This window comes from Lissotriton vulgaris, unplaced genomic scaffold (genome assembly GCF_964263255.1).
Source record: "Lissotriton vulgaris unplaced genomic scaffold, aLisVul1.2 SCAFFOLD_1851, whole genome shotgun sequence".
Lineage (NCBI taxonomy): Eukaryota > Metazoa > Chordata > Amphibia > Caudata > Salamandridae > Lissotriton > Lissotriton vulgaris.
In genome coordinates, this window is record NW_028240813.1 from 36,957 (window position 1) to 57,468 (window position 20,512).

General features: G+C 39.7%; 15 non-coding genes across 15 annotated transcripts; all 15 read right to left on the reverse strand.

Moving 5' to 3' along the window:
• Positions 1-1,969: 1,969 nt before the first annotated feature.
• TRNAP-UGG (transfer RNA proline (anticodon UGG)) lies at positions 1,970-2,041 on the reverse strand. The gene has a single exon. It is a non-coding gene; the product is annotated as a tRNA-Pro (tRNA).
• Positions 2,042-4,206: 2,165 nt separating this feature from the next.
• On the reverse strand, positions 4,207-4,279 carry TRNAV-CAC (transfer RNA valine (anticodon CAC)). Its single transcript has one exon. It is a non-coding gene; the product is annotated as a tRNA-Val (tRNA).
• Positions 4,280-4,579: 300 nt separating this feature from the next.
• TRNAP-UGG (transfer RNA proline (anticodon UGG)) lies at positions 4,580-4,651 on the reverse strand. The gene has a single exon. It is a non-coding gene; the product is annotated as a tRNA-Pro (tRNA).
• Positions 4,652-6,799: 2,148 nt separating this feature from the next.
• Positions 6,800-6,872, reverse strand: TRNAV-CAC (transfer RNA valine (anticodon CAC)). Its single transcript has one exon. It is a non-coding gene; the product is annotated as a tRNA-Val (tRNA).
• A 300-nt stretch (positions 6,873-7,172) lies between these two features.
• Positions 7,173-7,244, reverse strand: TRNAP-UGG (transfer RNA proline (anticodon UGG)). Its single transcript has one exon. It is a non-coding gene; the product is annotated as a tRNA-Pro (tRNA).
• A 2,163-nt stretch (positions 7,245-9,407) lies between these two features.
• Positions 9,408-9,480, reverse strand: TRNAV-CAC (transfer RNA valine (anticodon CAC)). Its single transcript has one exon. It is a non-coding gene; the product is annotated as a tRNA-Val (tRNA).
• Positions 9,481-9,780: 300 nt separating this feature from the next.
• Positions 9,781-9,852, reverse strand: TRNAP-UGG (transfer RNA proline (anticodon UGG)). The gene has a single exon. It is a non-coding gene; the product is annotated as a tRNA-Pro (tRNA).
• Positions 9,853-11,997: 2,145 nt separating this feature from the next.
• TRNAV-CAC (transfer RNA valine (anticodon CAC)) lies at positions 11,998-12,070 on the reverse strand. Its single transcript has one exon. It is a non-coding gene; the product is annotated as a tRNA-Val (tRNA).
• A 300-nt stretch (positions 12,071-12,370) lies between these two features.
• Positions 12,371-12,442, reverse strand: TRNAP-UGG (transfer RNA proline (anticodon UGG)). The gene has a single exon. It is a non-coding gene; the product is annotated as a tRNA-Pro (tRNA).
• Positions 12,443-14,608: 2,166 nt separating this feature from the next.
• TRNAV-CAC (transfer RNA valine (anticodon CAC)) lies at positions 14,609-14,681 on the reverse strand. The gene has a single exon. It is a non-coding gene; the product is annotated as a tRNA-Val (tRNA).
• Positions 14,682-14,981: 300 nt separating this feature from the next.
• TRNAP-UGG (transfer RNA proline (anticodon UGG)) lies at positions 14,982-15,053 on the reverse strand. The gene has a single exon. It is a non-coding gene; the product is annotated as a tRNA-Pro (tRNA).
• Positions 15,054-17,194: 2,141 nt separating this feature from the next.
• TRNAV-CAC (transfer RNA valine (anticodon CAC)) lies at positions 17,195-17,267 on the reverse strand. Its single transcript has one exon. It is a non-coding gene; the product is annotated as a tRNA-Val (tRNA).
• Positions 17,268-17,567: 300 nt separating this feature from the next.
• On the reverse strand, positions 17,568-17,639 carry TRNAP-UGG (transfer RNA proline (anticodon UGG)). Its single transcript has one exon. It is a non-coding gene; the product is annotated as a tRNA-Pro (tRNA).
• Positions 17,640-19,778: 2,139 nt separating this feature from the next.
• On the reverse strand, positions 19,779-19,851 carry TRNAV-CAC (transfer RNA valine (anticodon CAC)). The gene has a single exon. It is a non-coding gene; the product is annotated as a tRNA-Val (tRNA).
• A 300-nt stretch (positions 19,852-20,151) lies between these two features.
• TRNAP-UGG (transfer RNA proline (anticodon UGG)) lies at positions 20,152-20,223 on the reverse strand. The gene has a single exon. It is a non-coding gene; the product is annotated as a tRNA-Pro (tRNA).
• Positions 20,224-20,512: the final 289 nt, after the last annotated feature.

The following is a 20,512-nucleotide window of genomic DNA, read 5'->3' on the forward strand; positions in this document are numbered from 1 at the left end:
TCCAAATGGCTGTCCCTTCCTTTTTAGTGTGGGTCCTTCTGACTATCATAGGATTGCTTGTAAGAGTGGCCAGGGTCAGAGAAAAAACTTTCAACCCTTCTTAGTGTTCTATCCAGAAGCAGGCATTTTCTGGGCCTTTAATTTCAGGCTTTTCCCAGCAGTCTCTGTTCTGCCTATGTAAATTAACAAAAGCAGTGCTTATTCATCACTTACTCTAATGTCCTTACTGTCCAGAAAGCTCTGCCTAAGTATGCTTTTTTTCTTTTTCAGTGAAATTCTAAATGTTTTTTCCGCCCAGTCTATGGCAGTAGAATGCTGCTTATGATGCCACATTTTGTTGAATCACCAAGGTACAACTACAGAGGAATATATGAGTCTGAACGACATGGAACTCTTAGCTAACACATCACAATGTGTGATGCTTGCCAACCAAGCACTAGATTCTGGAGCGCTGATGATCAGAACATTCTGCTCCTGAAGGAAAGGAAAGACAGCTTGATGGAAAATAAAGTCTCAGTTTATAGTAACGCTCTCTCTCTCCCAATATCTATCTATCTATCTATCTATCTATCTATCTATCTATCTATCTATCTATCTATCTATCTATCTATCTATCTATCTATCTATCTATCTATCTATCTATCTATCTATCTATCTATCTATCTATCTATCTATCTATCTATCTATCTATCTATCTATCTATCTATCTATCTATCTATCTTTATATATGGATACCTGCGTACACATACATATAGATATGCCATGCATTCCTTTAGATTTGTTCCAACCTCTTACCATTTATTTGAGAATCCCTACTTTTCAAGTGACTGCAAATGAAGTCATTTCCGGCACTTTTTGGCCGGTGCAAGGTAACAAAAACACATGACAACTTTTAATAAAAATCATTGGTCTCTTTGTTAACGCGCACTGTCAAACATGGGGCTTTCACACGTCAGGTAAACATGATAACCAATACACAACAGAAGCAGATGTAGATTGCTTATCAATGCCGGGATAGAACAGTTGTGAATTGAGTAGAAGAAGGGCCCCTGAATTGATACTTATTATATACAGCCTGTAAGATAATGAAAAATGCAGGCTAGGAAAGGAGATGCAAATATCAATGTATTAGAAAAATACATAAAGAGGAGTGATTTGCTTTTATTCATTCAAGGCTAGAAAAAATCAACATACTATTGCAAGCATTCATACACCACCAAATAGAAATAAACAATTCTGACATTAAACGTAAAGGTGACGATGCATTTGTATCATCACCTTGAGAAGGGTCACCGAGGAATTGAGCCCAGGGCTTCTGCACTTAAACACCAGAAACACTCCACTAAACTAAGATGCCTGTTGGTGCCAACAATTCCCAAAGTTAATGCGTGTTCTAGGTGAGCAATGAACAGAATGCAGGGCTCTTTTCAAAGCGAGGTCTGTGAATCAACAGATACATCCACATGCCAATTACTTTAGTGTTTTTAAGAGAATTCACTTTCTTGGAACGAGTCTGCATGAAACCATCTTCAGGGCCTGGACAATTTCATGGCAAAACGGCACCTCTCAACATTGCAGCCAAGACAATATAACAACTGTTTCTGCCCTGTTTCGAACTGGGGACCTTTCGCGTGTGAGGCGAACGTGATAACCACTACACTACAGAAACAGATGTCTACAGTTGATTCTTCTGTGATGAAACTTCTCAAAACAGGCTATTCCAAGGGCCTCTGGTTTTAGATTTCTTTCATGCAACCTTCCCAGACAGCCCTAGCTGAACGCTTGTATATGCCATGCAAGTTCAGCATTTTTGCAAAATGCTTAAAGAGAAATGTTTCCTATTTGCTCAGGCAGGGCAAGGTTAAAAGCATGAGACTCTAGCAAATATTCATCCACTACTGCAAAGAGAAAATTGATATTGGCTTTGAAATGCATTCTGCAATACTACTTTAAAAAAGCACCAATGAAAGGGCTCGTCCGGGATTTGAACCCGGGACCTCTCGCACCCAAAGCGAGAATCATACCCCTAGACCAACGAGCCTTCGAAAGGCCCGCACCTCTGAAAAGCTAATACCAGCTCTAAGCACGCAATGAAGATCATGCTGGGGACTTTTTCATGCTTGGTCTGTGAATATACATGAAATTCAGTGTCAACTTACCCTTTCTCAAATGATATCACTATCATTTATAAGTGTCCCCTTTTATTTTGTCCCAGCATTGGACACGTCTTACAGAAAGTCAGCACTTATTTATCTATTTCTGCATTGGCTAGACCCTAAAGAGAAAGGATAAAAAGCTGTTCATAGCAACATAAGAAACACATGTTGCATTTTCTCTCAAATGCTTATTCCCTTTGTGCAAATCGGAATGCCAAGATGAATAACTGGGCCACAGATTCTGGCTAATTATCTTTCCCTTGAATGCAAGTAGCAATAAAAACGGCCTAATGCAGGACTAAAGCATTCCTTGCAAGCCTCTAACATCATAACATAACTGAGCTGCTGGTAGCAAGCTAAGCAATACCTTCCCAAAATGAGAAGTACATGTGCTAATCCGCTCAATCAGCGCTCGATCAGGCTCGATCAGGCGAGATATAGAAAAGGTGGAAAGGGTCCAAATGGCTGTCCCTTCCTTTTTAGTGTGGGTCCTTCTGACTATCATAGGATTGCTTGTAAGAGTGGCCAGGGTCAGAGAAAAAACTTTCAACCCTTCTTAGTGTTCTATCCAGAAGCAGGCATTTTCTGGGCCTTTAATTTCAGGCTTTTCCCAGCAGTCTCTGTTCTGCCTATGTAAATTAACAAAAGCAGTGCTTATTCATCACTTACTCTAATGTCCTTACTGTCCAGAAAGCTCTGCCTAAGTATGCTTTTTTTCTTTTTCAGTGAAATTCTAAATGTTTTTTCCGCCCAGTCTATGGCAGTAGAATGCTGCTTATGATGCCACATTTTGTTGAATCACCAAGGTACAACTACAGAGGAATATATGAGTCTGAACGACATGGAACTCTTAGCTAACACATCACAATGTGTGATGCTTGCCAACCAAGCACTAGATTCTGGAGCGCTGATGATCAGAACATTCTGCTCCTGAAGGAAAGGAAAGACAGCTTGATGGAAAATAAAGTCTCAGTTTATAGTAACGCTCTCTCTCTCCCAATATCTATCTATCTATCTATCTATCTATCTATCTATCTATCTATCTATCTATCTATCTATCTATCTATCTATCTATCTATCTATCTATCTATCTATCTATCTATCTATCTATCTATCTATCTATCTATCTATCTATCTATCTATCTATCTATCTATCTATCTATCTATCTATCTATCTATATATGGATACCTGCGTACACATACATATAGATATGCCATGCATTCCTTTAGATTTGTTCCAACCTCTTACCATTTATTTGAGAATCCCTACTTTTCAAGTGACTGCAAATGAAGTCATTTCCGGCACTTTTTGGCCGGTGCAAGGTAACAAAAACACATGACAACTTTTAATAAAAATCATTGGTCTCTTTGTTAACGCGCACTGTCAAACATGGGGCTTTCACACGTCAGGTAAACATGATAACCAATACACAACAGAAGCAGATGTAGATTGCTTATCAATGCCGGGATAGAACAGTTGTGAATTGAGTAGAAGAAGGGCCCCTGAATTGATACTTATTATATACAGCCTGTAAGATAATGAAAAATGCAGGCTAGGAAAGGAGATGCAAATATCAATGTATTAGAAAAATACATAAAGAGGAGTGATTTGCTTTTATTCATTCAAGGCTAGAAAAAATCAACATACTATTGCAAGCATTCATACACCACCAAATAGAAATAAACAATTCTGACATTAAACTTAAAGGTGACGATGCATTTGTATCATCACCTTGAGAAGGGTCACCGAGGAATTGAGCCCAGGGCTTCTGCACTTAAACACCAGAAACACTCCACTAAACTAAGATGCCTGTTGGTGCCAACAATTCCCAAAGTTAATGCGTGTTCTAGGTGAGCAATGAACAGAATGCAGGGCTCTTTTCAAAGCGAGGTCTGTGAATCAACAGATACATCCACATGCCAATTACTTTAGTGTTTTTAAGAGAATTCACTTTCTTGGAACGAGTCTGCATGAAACCATCTTCAGGGCCTGGACAATTTCATGGCAAAACGGCACCTCTCAACATTGCAGCCAAGACAATATAACAACTGTTTCTGCCCGGTTTCGAACCGGGGACCTTTCGCGTGTGAGGCGAACGTGATAACCACTACACTACAGAAACAGATGTCTACAGTTGATTCTTCTGTGATGAAACTTCTCAAAACAGGCTATTCCAAGGGCCTCTGGTTTTAGATTTCTTTCATGCAACCTTCCCAGACAGCCCTAGCTGAACGCTTGTATATGCCATGCAAGTTCAGCATTTTTGCAAAATGCTTAAAGAGAAATGTTTCCTATTTGCTCAGGCAGGGCAAGGTTAAAAGCATGAGACTCTAGCAAATATTCATCCACTACTGCAAAGAGAAAATTGATATTGGCTTTGAAATGCATACTGCAATACTACTTTAAAAAAGCACCTATGAAAGGGCTCGTCCGGGATTTGAACCCGGGACCTCTCGCACCCAAAGCGAGAATCATACCCCTAGACCAACGAGCCTTCGAAAGGCCCGCACCTCTGAAAAGCTGATACCAGCTCTAAGCACGCAATGAAGATCATGCTGGGGACTTTTTCATGCTTGGTCTGTGAATATACATGAAATTCAGTGTCAACTTACCCTTTCTCAAATGATATCACTATCATTTATAAGTGTCCCCTTTTATTTTGTCCCAGCATTGGACACGTCTTACAGAAAGTCAGCACTTATTTATCTATTTCTGCATTGGCTAGACCCTAAAGAGAAAGGATAAAAAGCTGTTCATAGCAACATAAGAAACACATGTTGCATTTTCTCTCAAATGCTTATTCCCTTTGTGCAAATCGGAATGCCAAGATGAATAACTGGGCCACAGATTCTGGCTAATTATCTTTCCCTTGAATGCAAGTAGCAATAAAAACGGCCTAATGCAGGACTAAAGCATTCCTTGCAAGCCTCTAACATCATAACATAACTGAGCTGCTGGTAGCAAGCTAAGCAATACCTTCCCAAAATGAGAAGTACATGTGCTAATCCGCTCAATCAGCGCTCGATCAGGCTCGATCAGGCGAGATATAGAAAAGGTGGAAAGGGTCCAAATGGCTGTCCCTTCCTTTTTAGTGTGGGTCCTTCTGACTATCATAGGATTGCTTGTAAGAGTGGCCAGGGTCAGAGAAAAAACTTTCAACCCTTCTTAGTGTTCTATCCAGAAGCAGGCATTTTCTGGGCCTTTAATTTCAGGCTTTTCCCAGCAGTCTCTGTTCTGCCTATGTAAATTAACAAAAGCAGTGCTTATTCATCACTTACTCTAATGTCCTTACTGTACAGAAAGCTCTGCCTAAGTATGCTTTTTTTCTTTTTCAGTGAAATTCTAAATGTTTTTTCCGCCCAGTCTATGGCAGTAGAATGCTGCTTATGATGCCACATTTTGTTGAATCACCAAGGTACAACTACAGAGGAATATATGAGTCTGAACGACATGGAACTCTTAGCTAACACATCACAATGTGTGATGCTTGCCAACCAAGCACTAGATTCTGGAGCGCTGATGATCAGAACATTCTGCTCCTGAAGGAAAGGAAAGACAGCTTGATGGAAAATAAAGTCTCAGTTTATAGTAACGCTCTCTCTCTCCCAATATCTATCTATCTATCTATCTATCTATCTATCTATCTATCTATCTATCTATCTATCTATCTATCTATCTATCTATCTATCTATCTATCTATCTATCTATCTATCTATCTATCTATCTATCTATCTATCTATCTATCTATCTATCTATCTATCTATCATATATGGATACCTGCGTACACATACATATAGATATGCCATGCATTCCTTTAGATTTGTTCCAACCTCTTACCATTTATTTGAGAATCCCTACTTTTCAAGTGACTGCAAATGAAGTCATTTCCGGCACTTTTTGGCCGGTGCAAGGTAACAAAAACACATGACAACTTTTAATAAAAATCATTGGTCTCTTTGTTAACGCGCACTGTCAAACATGGGGCTTTCACACGTCAGGTAAACATGAATGATAACCAATACACAACAGAAGCAGATGTAGATTGCTTATCAATGCCGGGATAGAACAGTTGTGAATTGAGTAGAAGAAGGGCCCCTGAATTGATACTTATTATATACAGCCTGTAAGATAATGAAAAATGCAGGCTAGGAAAGGAGATGCAAATATCAATGTATTAGAAAAATACATAAAGAGGAGTGATTTGCTTTTATTCATTCAAGGCTAGAAAAAATCAACATACTATTGCAAGCATTCATACACCACCAAATAGAAATAAACAATTCTGACATTAAACGTAAAGGTGACGATGCATTTTTATCATCACCTTGAGAAGGGTCACCGAGGAATTGAGCCCAGGGCTTCTGCACTTAAACACCAGAAACACTCCACTAAACTAAGATGCCTGTTGGTGCCAACAATTCCCAAAGTTAATGCGTGTTCTAGGTGAGCAATGAACAGAATGCAGGGCTCTTTTCAAAGCGAGGTCTGTGAATCAACAGATACATCCACATGCCAATTACTTTAGTGTTTTTAAGAGAATTCACTTTCTTGGAACGAGTCTGCATGAAACCATCTTCAGGGCCTGGACAATTTCATGGCAAAACGGCACCTCTCAACATTGCAGCCAAGACAATATAACAACTGTTTCTGCCCGGTTTCGAACCGGGGACCTTTCGCGTGTGAGGCGAACGTGATAACCACTACACTACAGAAACAGATGTCTACAGTTGATTCTTCTGTGATGAAACTTCTCAAAACAGGCTATTCCAAGGGCCTCTGGTTTTAGATTTCTTTCATGCAACCTTCCCAGACAGCCCTAGCTGAACGCTTGTATATGCCATGCAAGTTCAGCATTTTTGCAAAATGCTTAAAGAGAAATGTTTCCTATTTGCTCAGGCAGGGCAAGGTTAAAAGCATGAGACTCTAGCAAATATTCATCCACTACTGCAAAGAGAAAATTGATATTGGCTTTGAAATGCATTCTGCAATACTACTTTAAAAAAGCACCAATGAAAGGGCTCGTCCGGGATTTGAACCCGGGACCTCTCGCACCCAAAGCGAGAATCATACCCCTAGACCAACGAGCCTTCGAAAGGCCCGCACCTCTGAAAAGCTAATACCAGCTCTAAGCACGCAATGAAGATCATGCTGGGGACTTTTTCATGCTTGGTCTGTGAATATACATGAAATTCAGTGTCAACTTACCCTTTCTCAAATGATATCACTATCATTTATAAGTGTCCCCTTTTATTTTGTCCCAGCATTGGACACGTCTTACAGAAAGTCAGCACTTATTTATCTATTTCTGCATTGGCTAGACCCTAAAGAGAAAGAATAAAAAGCTGTTCATAGCAACATAAGAAACACATGTTGCATTTTCTCTCAAATGCTTATTCCCTTTGTGCAAATCGGAATGCCAAGGTGAATAACTGGGCCACAGATTCTGGCTAATTATCTTTCCCTTGAATGCAAGTAGCAATAAAAACGGCCTAATGCAGGACTAAAGCATTCCATGCAAGCCTCTAACATCATAACATAACTGAGCTGCTGGTAGCAAGCTAAGCAATACCTTCCCAAAATGAGAAGTACATGTGCTAATCCGCTCAATCAGCGCTCGATCAGGCTCGATCAGGCGAGATATAGAAAAGGTGGAAAGGGTCCAAATGGCTGTCCCTTCCTTTTTAGGGTGGGTCCTTCTGACTATCATAGGATTGCTTGTAAGAGTGGCCAGGGTCAGAGAAAAAACTTTCAACCCTTCTTAGTGTTCTATCCAGAAGCAGGCATTTTCTGGGCCTTTAATTTCAGGCTTTTCCCAGCAGTCTCTGTTCTGCCTATGTAAATTAACAAAAGCAGTGCTTATTCATCACTTACTCTAATGTCCTTACTGTCCAGAAAGCTCTGCCTAAGTATGCTTTTTTTCTTTTTCAGTGAAATTCTAAATGTTTTTTCTGCCCAGTCTATGGCAGTAGAATGCTGCTTATGATGCCACATTTTGTTGAATCACCAAGGTACAACTACAGAGGAATATATGAGTCTGAACGACATGGAACTCTTAGCTAACACATCACAATGTGTGATGCTTGCCAACCAAGCACTAGATTCTGGAGCGCTGATGATCAGAACATTCTGCTCCTGAAGGAAAGGAAAGACAGCTTGATGGAAAATAAAGTCTCAGTTTATAGTAACGCTCTCTCTCTCCCAATATCTATCTATCTATCTATCTATCTATCTATCTATCTATCTATCTATCTATCTATCTATCTATCTATCTATCTATCTATCTATCTATCTATCTATCTATCTATCTATCTATCTATCTATCTATCTATCTATCTATCTATCTATCTATCTATCTATCTATCTATCTATCTATCTTTATATATGGATACCTGCGCACACATACATATAGATATGCCATGCATTCCTTTAGATTTGTTCCAACCTCTTACCATTTATTTGAGAATCCCTACTTTTCAAGTGACTGCAAATGAAGTCATTTCCGGCACTTTTTGGCCGGTGCAAGGTAACAAAAACACATGACAACTTTTAATAAAAATCATTGGTCTCTTTGTTAACGCGCACTGTCAAACATGGGGCTTTCACACGTCAGGTAAACATGATAACCAATACACAACAGAAGCAGATGTAGATTGCTTATCAATGCCGGGATAGAACAGTTGTGAATTGAGTAGAAGAAGGGCCCCTGAATTGATACTTATTATATACAGCCTGTAGGATAATGAAAAATGCAGGCTAGGAAAGGAGATGCAAATATCAATGTATTAGAAAAATACATAAAGAGGAGTGATTTGCTTTTATTCATTCAAGGCTAGAAAAAATCAACATACTATTGCAAGCATTCATACACCACCAAATAGAAATAAACAATTCTGACATTAAACTTAAAGGTGACGATGCATTTGTATCATCACCTTGAGAAGGGTCACCGAGGAATTGAGCCCAGGGCTTCTGCACTTAAACACCAGAAACACTCCACTAAACTAAGATGCCTGTTGGTGCCAACAATTCCCAAAGTTAATGCGTGTTCTAGGTGAGCAATGAACAGAATGCAGGGCTCTTTTCAAAGCGAGGTCTGTGAATCAACAGATACATCCACATGCCAATTACTTTAGTGTTTTTAAGAGAATTCACTTTCTTGGAACGAGTCTGCATGAAACCATCTTCAGGGCCTGGACAATTTCATGGCAAAACGGCACCTCTCAACATTGCAGCCAAGACAATATAACAACTGTTTCTGCCCGGTTTCGAACCGGGGACCTTTCGCGTGTGAGGCGAACGTGATAACCACTACACTACAGAAACAGATGTCTACAGTTGATTCTTCTGTGATGAAACTTCTCAAAACAGGCTATTCCAAGGGCCTCTGGTTTTAGATTTCTTTCATGCAACCTTCCCAGACAGCCCTAGCCGAACGCTTGTATATGCCATGCAAGTTCAGCATTTTTGCAAAATGCTTAAAGAGAAATGTTTCCTATTTGCTCAGGCAGGGCAAGGTTAAAAGCATGAGACTCTAGCAAATATTCATCCACTACTGCAAAGAGAAAATTGATATTGGCTTTGAAATGCATACTGCAATACTACTTTAAAAAAGCACCAATGAAAGGGCTCGTCCGGGATTTGAACCCGGGACCTCTCGCACCCAAAGCGAGAATCATACCCCTAGACCAACGAGCCTTCGAAAGGCCCGCACCTCTGAAAAGCTAATACCAGCTCTAAGCACGCAATGAAGATCATGCTGGGGACTTTTTCATGCTTGGTCTGTGAATATACATGAAATTCAGTGTCAACTTACCCTTTCTCAAATGATATCACTATCATTTATAAGTGTCCCCTTTTATTTTGTCCCAGCATTGGACACGTCTTACAGAAAGTCAGCACTTATTTATCTATTTCTGCATTGGCTAGACCCTAAAGAGAAAGAATAAAAAGCTGTTCATAGCAACATAAGAAACACATGTTGCATTTTCTCTCAAATGCTTATTCCCTTTATGCAAATCGGAATGCCAAGGTGAATAACTGGGCCACAGATTCTGGCTAATTATCTTTCCCTTGAATGCAAGTAGCAATAAAAACGGCCTAATGCAGGACTAAAGCATTCCATGCAAGCCTCTAACATCATAACATAACTGAGCTGCTGGTAGCAAGCTAAGCAATACCTTCCCAAAATGAGAAGTACATGTGCTAATCCGCTCAATCAGCGCTCGATCAGGCGAGATATAGAAAAGGTGGAAAGGGTCCAAATGGCTGTCCCTTCCTTTTTAGGGTGGGTCCTTCTGACTATCATAGGATTGCTTGTAAGAGTGGCCAGGGTCAGAGAAAAAACTTTCAACCCTTCTTAGTGTTCTATCCAGAAGCAGGCATTTTCTGTGCCTTTAATTTCAGGCTTTTCCCAGCAGTCTCTGTTCTGCCTATGTAAATTAACAAAAGCAGTGCTTATTCATCACTTACTCTAATGTCCTTACTGTCCAGAAAGCTCTGCCTAAGTATGCTTTTTTTCTTTTTCAGTGAAATTCTAAATGTTTTTTCTGCCCAGTCTATGGCAGTAGAATGCTGCTTATGATGCCACATTTTGTTGAATCACCAAGGTACAACTACAGAGGAATATATGAGTCTGAACGACATGGAACTCTTAGCTAACACATCACAATGTGTGATGCTTGCCAACCAAGCACTAGATTCTGGAGCGCTGATGATCAGAACATTCTGCTCCTGAAGGAAAGGAAAGACAGCTTGATGGAAAATAAAGTCTCAGTTTATAGTAACGCTCTCTCTCTCTATCTATCTATCTATCTATCTATCTATCTATCTATCTATCTATCTATCTATCTATCTATCTATCTATCTATCTATCTATCTATCTATCTATCTATCTATCTATCTATCTATCTATCTATCTATCTATCTATCTATCTATCTATCTATCTATCTATCTATCTATCTATCTTTATATATGGATACCTGCGTACACATACATATAGATATGCCATGCATTCCTTTAGATTTGTTCCAACCTCTTACCATTTATTTGAGAATCCCTACTTTTCAAGTGACTGCAAATGAAGTCATTTCCGGCACTTTTTGGCCGGTGCAAGGTAACAAAAACACATGACAACTTTTAATAAAAATCATTGGTCTCTTTGTTAACGCGCACTGTCAAACATGGGGCTTTCACACGTCAGGTAAACATGATAACCAATACACAACAGAAGCAGATGTAGATTGCTTATCAATGCCGGGATAGAACAGTTGTGAATTGAGTAGAAGAAGGGCCCCTGAATTGATACTTATTATATACAGCCTGTAAGATAATGAAAAATGCAGGCTAGGAAAGGAGATGCAAATATCAATGTATTAGAAAAATACATAAAGAGGAGTGATTTGCTTTTATTCATTCAAGGCTAGAAAAAATCAACATACTATTGCAAGCATTCATACACCACCAAATAGAAATAAACAATTCTGACATTAAACTTAAAGGTGACGATGCATTTGTATCATCACCTTGAGAAGGGTCACCGAGGAATTGAGCCCAGGGCTTCTGCACTTAAACACCAGAAACACTCCACTAAACTAAGATGCCTGTTGGTGCCAACAATTCCCAAAGTTAATGCGTGTTCTAGGTGAGCAATGAACAGAATGCAGGGCTCTTTTCAAAGCGAGGTCTGTGAATCAACAGATACATCCACATGCCAATTACTTTAGTGTTTTTAAGAGAATTCACTTTCTTGGAACGAGTCTGCATGAAACCATCTTCAGGGCCTGGACAATTTCATGGCAAAACGGCACCTCTCAACATTGCAGCCAAGACAATATAACAACTGTTTCTGCCCGGTTTCGAACCGGGGACCTTTCGCGTGTGAGGCGAACGTGATAACCACTACACTACAGAAACAGATGTCTACAGTTGATTCTTCTGTGATGAAACTTCTCAAAACAGGCTATTCCAAGGGCCTCTGGTTTTAGATTTCTTTCATGCAACCTTCCCAGACAGCCCTAGCTAAACGCTTGTATATGCCATGCAAGTTCAGCATTTTTGCAAAATGCTTAAAGAGAAATGTTTCCTATTTGCTCAGGCAGGGCAAGGTTAAAAGCATGAGACTCTAGCAAATATTCATCCACTACTGCAAAGAGAAAATTGATATTGGCTTTGAAATGCATACTGCAATACTACTTTAAAAAAGCACCAATGAAAGGGCTCGTCCGGGATTTGAACCCGGGACCTCTCGCACCCAAAGCGAGAATCATACCCCTAGACCAACGAGCCTTCGAAAGGCCCGCACCTCTGAAAAGCTAATACCAGCTCTAAGCACGCAATGAAGATCATGCTGGGGACTTTTTCATGCTTGGTCTGTGAATATACATGAAATTCAGTGTCAACTTACCCTTTCTCAAATGATATCACTATCATTTATAAGTGTCCCCTTTTATTTTGTCCCAGCATTGGACACGTCTTACAGAAAGTCAGCACTTATTTATCTATTTCTGCATTGGCTAGACCCTAAAGAGAAAGGATAAAAAGCTGTTCATAGCAACATAAGAAACACATGTTGCATTTTCTCTCAAATGCTTATTCCCTTTGTGCAAATCGGAATGCCAAGATGAATAACTGGGCCACAGATTCTGGCTAATTATCTTTCCCTTGAATGCAAGTAGCAATAAAAACGGCCTAATGCAGGACTAAAGCATTCCTTGCAAGCCTCTAACATCATAACATAACTGAGCTGCTGGTAGCAAGCTAAGCAATACCTTCCCAAAATGAGAAGTACATGTGCTAATCCGCTCAATCAGCGCTCGATCAGGCTCGATCAGGCGAGATATAGAAAAGGTGGAAAGGGTCCAAATGGCTGTCCCTTCCTTTTTAGTGTGGGTCCTTCTGACTATCATAGGATTGCTTGTAAGAGTGGCCAGGGTCAGAGAAAAAACTTTCAACCCTTCTTAGTGTTCTATCCAGAAGCAGGCATTTTCTGGGCCTTTAATTTCAGGCTTTTCCCAGCAGTCTCTGTTCTGCCTATGTAAATTAACAAAAGCAGTGCTTATTCATCACTTACTCTAATGTCCTTACTGTCCAGAAAGCTCTGCCTAAGTATGCTTTTTTTCTTTTTCAGTGAAATTCTAAATGTTTTTTCCGCCCAGTCTATGGCAGTAGAATGCTGCTTATGATGCCACATTTTGTTGAATCACCAAGGTACAACTACAGAGGAATATATGAGTCTGAACGACATGGAACTCTTAGCTAACACATCACAATGTGTGATGCTTGCCAACCAAGCACTAGATTCTGGAGCGCTGATGATCAGAACATTCTGCTCCTGAAGGAAAGGAAAGACAGCTTGATGGAAAATAAAGTCTCAGTTTATAGTAACGCTCTCTCTCTCCCAATATCTATCTATCTATCTATCTATCTATCTATCTATCTATCTATCTATCTATCTATCTATCTATCTATCTATCTATCTATCTATCTATCTATCTATCTATCTATCTATCTATCTATCTATCTATCTATCTATCTATCTATCTATCTATCTATCTATCTATCTATCTATCTATCTATCTTATATATGGATACCTGCGCACACATACATATAGATATGCCATGCATTCCTTTAGATTTGTTCCAACCTCTTACCATTTATTTGAGAATCCCTACTTTTCAAGTGACTGCAAATGAAGTCATTTCCGGCACTTTTTGGCCGGTGCAAGGTAACAAAAACACATGACAACTTTTAATAAAAATCATTGGTCTCTTTGTTAACGCGCACTGTCAAACATGGGGCTTTCACACGTCAGGTAAACATGATAACCAATACACAACAGAAGCAGATGTAGATTGCTTATCAATGCCGGGATAGAACAGTTGTGAATTGAGTAGAAGAAGGGCCCCTGAATTGATACTTATTATATACAGCCTGTAGGATAATGAAAAATGCAGGCTAGGAAAGGAGATGCAAATATCAATGTATTAGAAAAATACATAAAGAGGAGTGATTTGCTTTTATTCATTCAAGGCTAGAAAAAATCAACATACTATTGCAAGCATTCATACACCACCAAATAGAAATAAACAATTCTGACATTAAACTTAAAGGTGACGATGCATTTGTATCATCACCTTGAGAAGGGTCACCGAGGAATTGAGCCCAGGGCTTCTGCACTTAAACACCAGAAACACTCCACTAAACTAAGATGCCTGTTGGTGCCAACAATTCCCAAAGTTAATGCGTGTTCTAGGTGAGCAATGAACAGAATGCAGGGCTCTTTTCAAAGCGAGGTCTGTGAATCAACAGATACATCCACATGCCAATTACTTTAGTGTTTTTAAGAGAATTCACTTTCTTGGAACGAGTCTGCATGAAACCATCTTCAGGGCCTGGACAATTTCATGGCAAAACGGCACCTCTCAACATTGCAGCCAAGACAATATAACAACTGTTTCTGCCCGGTTTCGAACCGGGGACCTTTCGCGTGTGAGGCGAACGTGATAACCACTACACTACAGAAACAGATGTCTACAGTTGATTCTTCTGTGATGAAACTTCTCAAAACAGGCTATTCCAAGGGCCTCTGGTTTTAGATTTCTTTCATGCAACCTTCCCAGACAGCCCTAGCCGAACGCTTGTATATGCCATGCAAGTTCAGCATTTTTGCAAAATGCTTAAAGAGAAATGTTTCCTATTTGCTCAGGCAGGGCAAGGTTAAAAGCATGAGACTCTAGCAAATATTCATCCACTACTGCAAAGAGAAAATTGATATTGGCTTTGAAATGCATACTGCAATACTACTTTAAAAAAGCACCAATGAAAGGGCTCGTCCGGGATTTGAACCCGGGACCTCTCGCACCCAAAGCGAGAATCATACCCCTAGACCAACGAGCCTTCGAAAGGCCCGCACCTCTGAAAAGCTAATACCAGCTCTAAGCACGCAATGAAGATCATGCTGGGGACTTTTTCATGCTTGGTCTGTGAATATACATGAAATTCAGTGTCAACTTACCCTTTCTCAAATGATATCACTATCATTTATAAGTGTCCCCTTTTATTTTGTCCCAGCATTGGACACGTCTTACAGAAAGTCAGCACTTATTTATCTATTTCTGCATTGGCTAGACCCTAAAGAGAAAGAATAAAAAGCTGTTCATAGCAACATAAGAAACACATGTTGCATTTTCTCTCAAATGCTTATTCCCTTTATGCAAATCGGAATGCCAAGGTGAATAACTGGGCCACAGATTCTGGCTAATTATCTTTCCCTTGAATGCAAGTAGCAATAAAAACGGCCTAATGCAGGACTAAAGCATTCCATGCAAGCCTCTAACATCATAACATAACTGAGCTGCTGGTAGCAAGCTAAGCAATACCTTCCCAAAATGAGAAGTACATGTGCTAATCCGCTCAATCAGCGCTCGATCAGGCGAGATATAGAAAAGGTGGAAAGGGTCCAAATGGCTGTCCCTTCCTTTTTAGGGTGGGTCCTTCTGACTATCATAGGATTGCTTGTAAGAGTGGCCAGGGTCAGAGAAAAAACTTTCAACCCTTCTTAGTGTTCTATCCAGAAGCAGGCATTTTCTGTGCCTTTAATTTCAGGCTTTTCCCAGCAGTCTCTGTTCTGCCTATGTAAATTAACAAAAGCAGTGCTTATTCATCACTTACTCTAATGTCCTTACTGTCCAGAAAGCTCTGCCTAAGTATGCTTTTTTTCTTTTTCAGTGAAATTCTAAATGTTTTTTCTGCCCAGTCTATGGCAGTAGAATGCTGCTTATGATGCCACATTTTGTTGAATCACCAAGGTACAACTACAGAGGAATATATGAGTCTGAACGACATGGAACTCTTAGCTAACACATCACAATGTGTGATGCTTGCCAACCAAGCACTAGATTCTGGAGCGCTGATGATCAGAACATTCTGCTCCTGAAGGAAAGGAAAGACAGCTTGATGGAAAATAAAGTCTCAGTTTATAGTAACGCTCTCTCTCTCCCAATATCTATCTATCTATCTATCTATCTATCTATCTATCTATCTATCTATCTATCTATCTATCTATCTATCTATCTATCTATCTATCTATCTATCTATCTATCTATCTATCTATCTATCTATCTATCTATCTATCTATCTATCTATCTATCTATCTATCTATCTTTATATATGGATACCTGCGTACACATACATATAGATATGCCATGCATTCCTTTAGATTTGTTCCAACCTCTTACCATTTATTTGAGAATCCCTACTTTTCAAGTGACTGCAAATGAAGTCATTTCCGGCACTTTTTGGCCGGTGCAAGGTAACAAAAACACATGACAACTTTTAATAAAAATCATTGGTCTCTTTGTTAACGCGCACTGTCAAACATGGGGCTTTCACACGTCAGGTAAACATGATAACCAATACACAACAGAAGCAGATGTAGATTGCTTATCAATGCCGGGATAGAACAGTTGTGAATTGAGTAGAAGAAGGGCCCCTGAATTGATACTTATTATATACAGCCTGTAAGATAATGAAAAATGCAGGCTAGGAAAGGAGATGCAAATATCAATGTATTAGAAAAATACATAAAGAGGAGTGATTTGCTTTTATTCATTCAAGGCTAGAAAAAATCAACATACTATTGCAAGCATTCATACACCACCAAATAGAAATAAACAATTCTGACATTAAACTTAAAGGTGACGATGCATTTGTATCATCACCTTGAGAAGGGTCACCGAGGAATTGAGCCCAGGGCTTCTGCACTTAAACACCAGAAACACTCCACTAAACTAAGATGCCTGTTGGTGCCAACAATTCCCAAAGTTAATGCGTGTTCTAGGTGAGCAATGAACAGAATGCAGGGCTCTTTTCAAAGCGAGGTCTGTGAATCAACAGATACATCCACATGCCAATTACTTTAGTGTTTTTAAGAGAATTCACTTTCTTGGAACGAGTCTGCATGAAACCATCTTCAGGGCCTGGACAATTTCATGGCAAAACGGCACCTCTCAACATTGCAGCCAAGACAATATAACAACTGTTTCTGCCCGGTTTCGAACCGGGGACCTTTCGCGTGTGAGGCGAACGTGATAACCACTACACTACAGAAACAGATGTCTACAGTTGATTCTTCTGTGATGAAACTTCTCAAAACAGGCTATTCCAAGGGCCTCTGGTTTTAGATTTCTTTCATGCAACCTTCCCAGACAGCCCTAGCTAAACGCTTGTATATGCCATGCAAGTTCAGCATTTTTGCAAAATGCTTAAAGAGAAATGTTTCCTATTTGCTCAGGCAGGGCAAGGTTAAAAGCATGAGACTCTAGCAAATATTCATCCACTACTGCAAAGAGAAAATTGATATTGGCTTTGAAATGCATACTGCAATACTACTTTAAAAAAGCACCAATGAAAGGGCTCGTCCGGGATTTGAACCCGGGACCTCTCGCACCCAAAGCGAGAATCATACCCCTAGACCAACGAGCCTTCGAAAGGCCCGCACCTCTGAAAAGCTAATACCAGCTCTAAGCACGCAATGAAGATCATGCTGGGGACTTTTTCATGCTTGGTCTGTGAATATACATGAAATTCAGTGTCAACTTACCCTTTCTCAAATGATATCACTATCATTTATAAGTGTCCCCTTTTATTTTGTCCCAGCATTGGACACGTCTTACAGAAAGTCAGCACTTATTTATCTATTTCTGCATTGGCTAGACCCTAAAGAGAAAGGATAAAAAGCTGTTCATAGCAACATAAGAAACACATGTTGCATTTTCTCTCAAATGCTTATTCCCTTTGTGCAAATCGGAATGCCAAGATGAATAACTGGGCCACAGATTCTGGCTAATTATCTTTCCCTTGAATGCAAGTAGCAATAAAAACGGCCTAATGCAGGACTAAAGCATTCCTTGCAAGCCTCTAACATCATAACATAACTGAGCTGCTGGTAGCAAGCTAAGCAATACCTTCCCAAAATGAGAAGTACATGTGCTAATCCGCTCAATCAGCGCTCGATCAGGCTCGATCAGGCGAGATATAGAAAAGGTGGAAAGGGTCCAAATGGCTGTCCCTTCCTTTTTAGTGTGGGTCCTTCTGACTATCATAGGATTGCTTGTAAGAGTGGCCAGGGTCAGAGAAAAAACTTTCAACCCTTCTTAGTGTTCTATCCAGAAGCAGGCATTTTCTGGGCCTTTAATTTCAGGCTTTTCCCAGCAGTCTCTGTTCTGCCTATGTAAATTAACAAAAGCAGTGCTTATTCATCACTTACTCTAATGTCCTTACTGTCCAGAAAGCTCTGCCTAAGTATGCTTTTTTTCTTTTTCAGTGAAATTCTAAATGTTTTTTCCGCCCAGTCTATGGCAGTAGAATGCTGCTTATGATGCCACATTTTGTTGAATCACCAAGGTACAACTACAGAGGAATATATGAGTCTGAACGACATGGAACTCTTAGCTAACACATCACAATGTGTGATGCTTGCCAACCAAGCACTAGATTCTGGAGCGCTGATGATCAGAACATTCTGCTCCTGAAGGAAAGGAAAGACAGCTTGATGGAAAATAAAGTCTCAGTTTATAGTAACGCTCTCTCTCTCCCAATATCTATCTATCTATCTATCTATCTATCTATCTATCTATCTATCTATCTATCTATCTATCTATCTATCTATCTATCTATCTATCTATCTATCTATCTATCTATCTATCTATCTATCTATCTATCTATCTATCTATCTATCTATCTATCTTTATATATGGATACCTGCGTACACATACATATAGATATGCCATGCATTCCTTTAGATTTGTTCCAACCTCTTACCATTTATTTGAGAATCCCTACTTTTCAAGTGACTGCAAATGAAGTCATTTCCGGCACTTTTTGGCCGGTGCAAGGTAACAAAAACACATGACAACTTTTAATAAAAATCATTGGTCTCTTTGTTAACACGCACTGTCAAACATGGGGCTTTCACACGTCAGGTAAACATGATAACCAATACACAACAGAAGCAGATGTAGATTGCTTATCAATGCCGGGATAGAACAGTTGTGAATTGAGTAGAAGAAGGGCCCCTGAATTGATACTTATTATATACAGCCTGTAGGATAATGAAAAATGCAGGCTAGGAAAGGAGATGCAAATATCAATGTATTAGAAAAATACATAAAGAGGAGTGATTTGCTTTTATTCATTCAAGGCTAGAAAAAATCAACATACTATTGCAAGCATTCATACACCACCAAATAGAAATAAACAATTCTGACATTAAACTTAAAGGTGACGATGCATTTGTATCATCACCTTGAGAAGGGTCACCGAGGAATTGAGCCCAGGGCTTCTGCACTTAAACACCAGAAACACTCCACTAAACTAAGATGCCTGTTGGTGCCAACAATTCCCAAAGTTAATGCGTGTTCTAGGTGAGCAATGAACAGAATGCAGGGCTCTTTTCAAAGCGAGGTCTGTGAATCAACAGATACATCCACATGCCAATTACTTTAGTGTTTTTAAGAGAATTCACTTTCTTGGAACGAGTCTGCATGAAACCATCTTCAGGGCCTGGACAATTTCATGGCAAAACGGCACCTCTCAACATTGCAGCCAAGACAATATAACAACTGTTTCTGCCCGGTTTCGAACCGGGGACCTTTCGCGTGTGAGGCGAACGTGATAACCACTACACTACAGAAACAGATGTCTACAGTTGATTCTTCTGTGATGAAACTTCTCAAAACAGGCTATTCCAAGGGCCTCTGGTTTTAGATTTCTTTCATGCAACCTTCCCAGACAGCCCTAGCCGAACGCTTGTATATGCCATGCAAGTTCAGCATTTTTGCAAAATGCTTAAAGAGAAATGTTTCCTATTTGCTCAGGCAGGGCAAGGTTAAAAGCATGAGACTCTAGCAAATATTCATCCACTACTGCAAAGAGAAAATTGATATTGGCTTTGAAATGCATACTGCAATACTACTTTAAAAAAGCACCAATGAAAGGGCTCGTCCGGGATTTGAACCCGGGACCTCTCGCACCCAAAGCGAGAATCATACCCCTAGACCAACGAGCCTTCGAAAGGCCCGCACCTCTGAAAAGCTAATACCAGCTCTAAGCACGCAATGAAGATCATGCTGGGGACTTTTTCATGCTTGGTCTGTGAATATACATGAAATTCAGTGTCAACTTACCCTTTCTCAAATGATATCACTATCATTTATAAGTGTCCCCTTTTATTTTGTCCCAGCATTGGACACGTCTTACAGAAAGTCAGCACTTATTTATCTATTTCTGCATTGGCTAGACCCTAAAGAGAAAGAATAAAAAGCTGTTCATAGCAACATAAGAAACACATGTTGCAT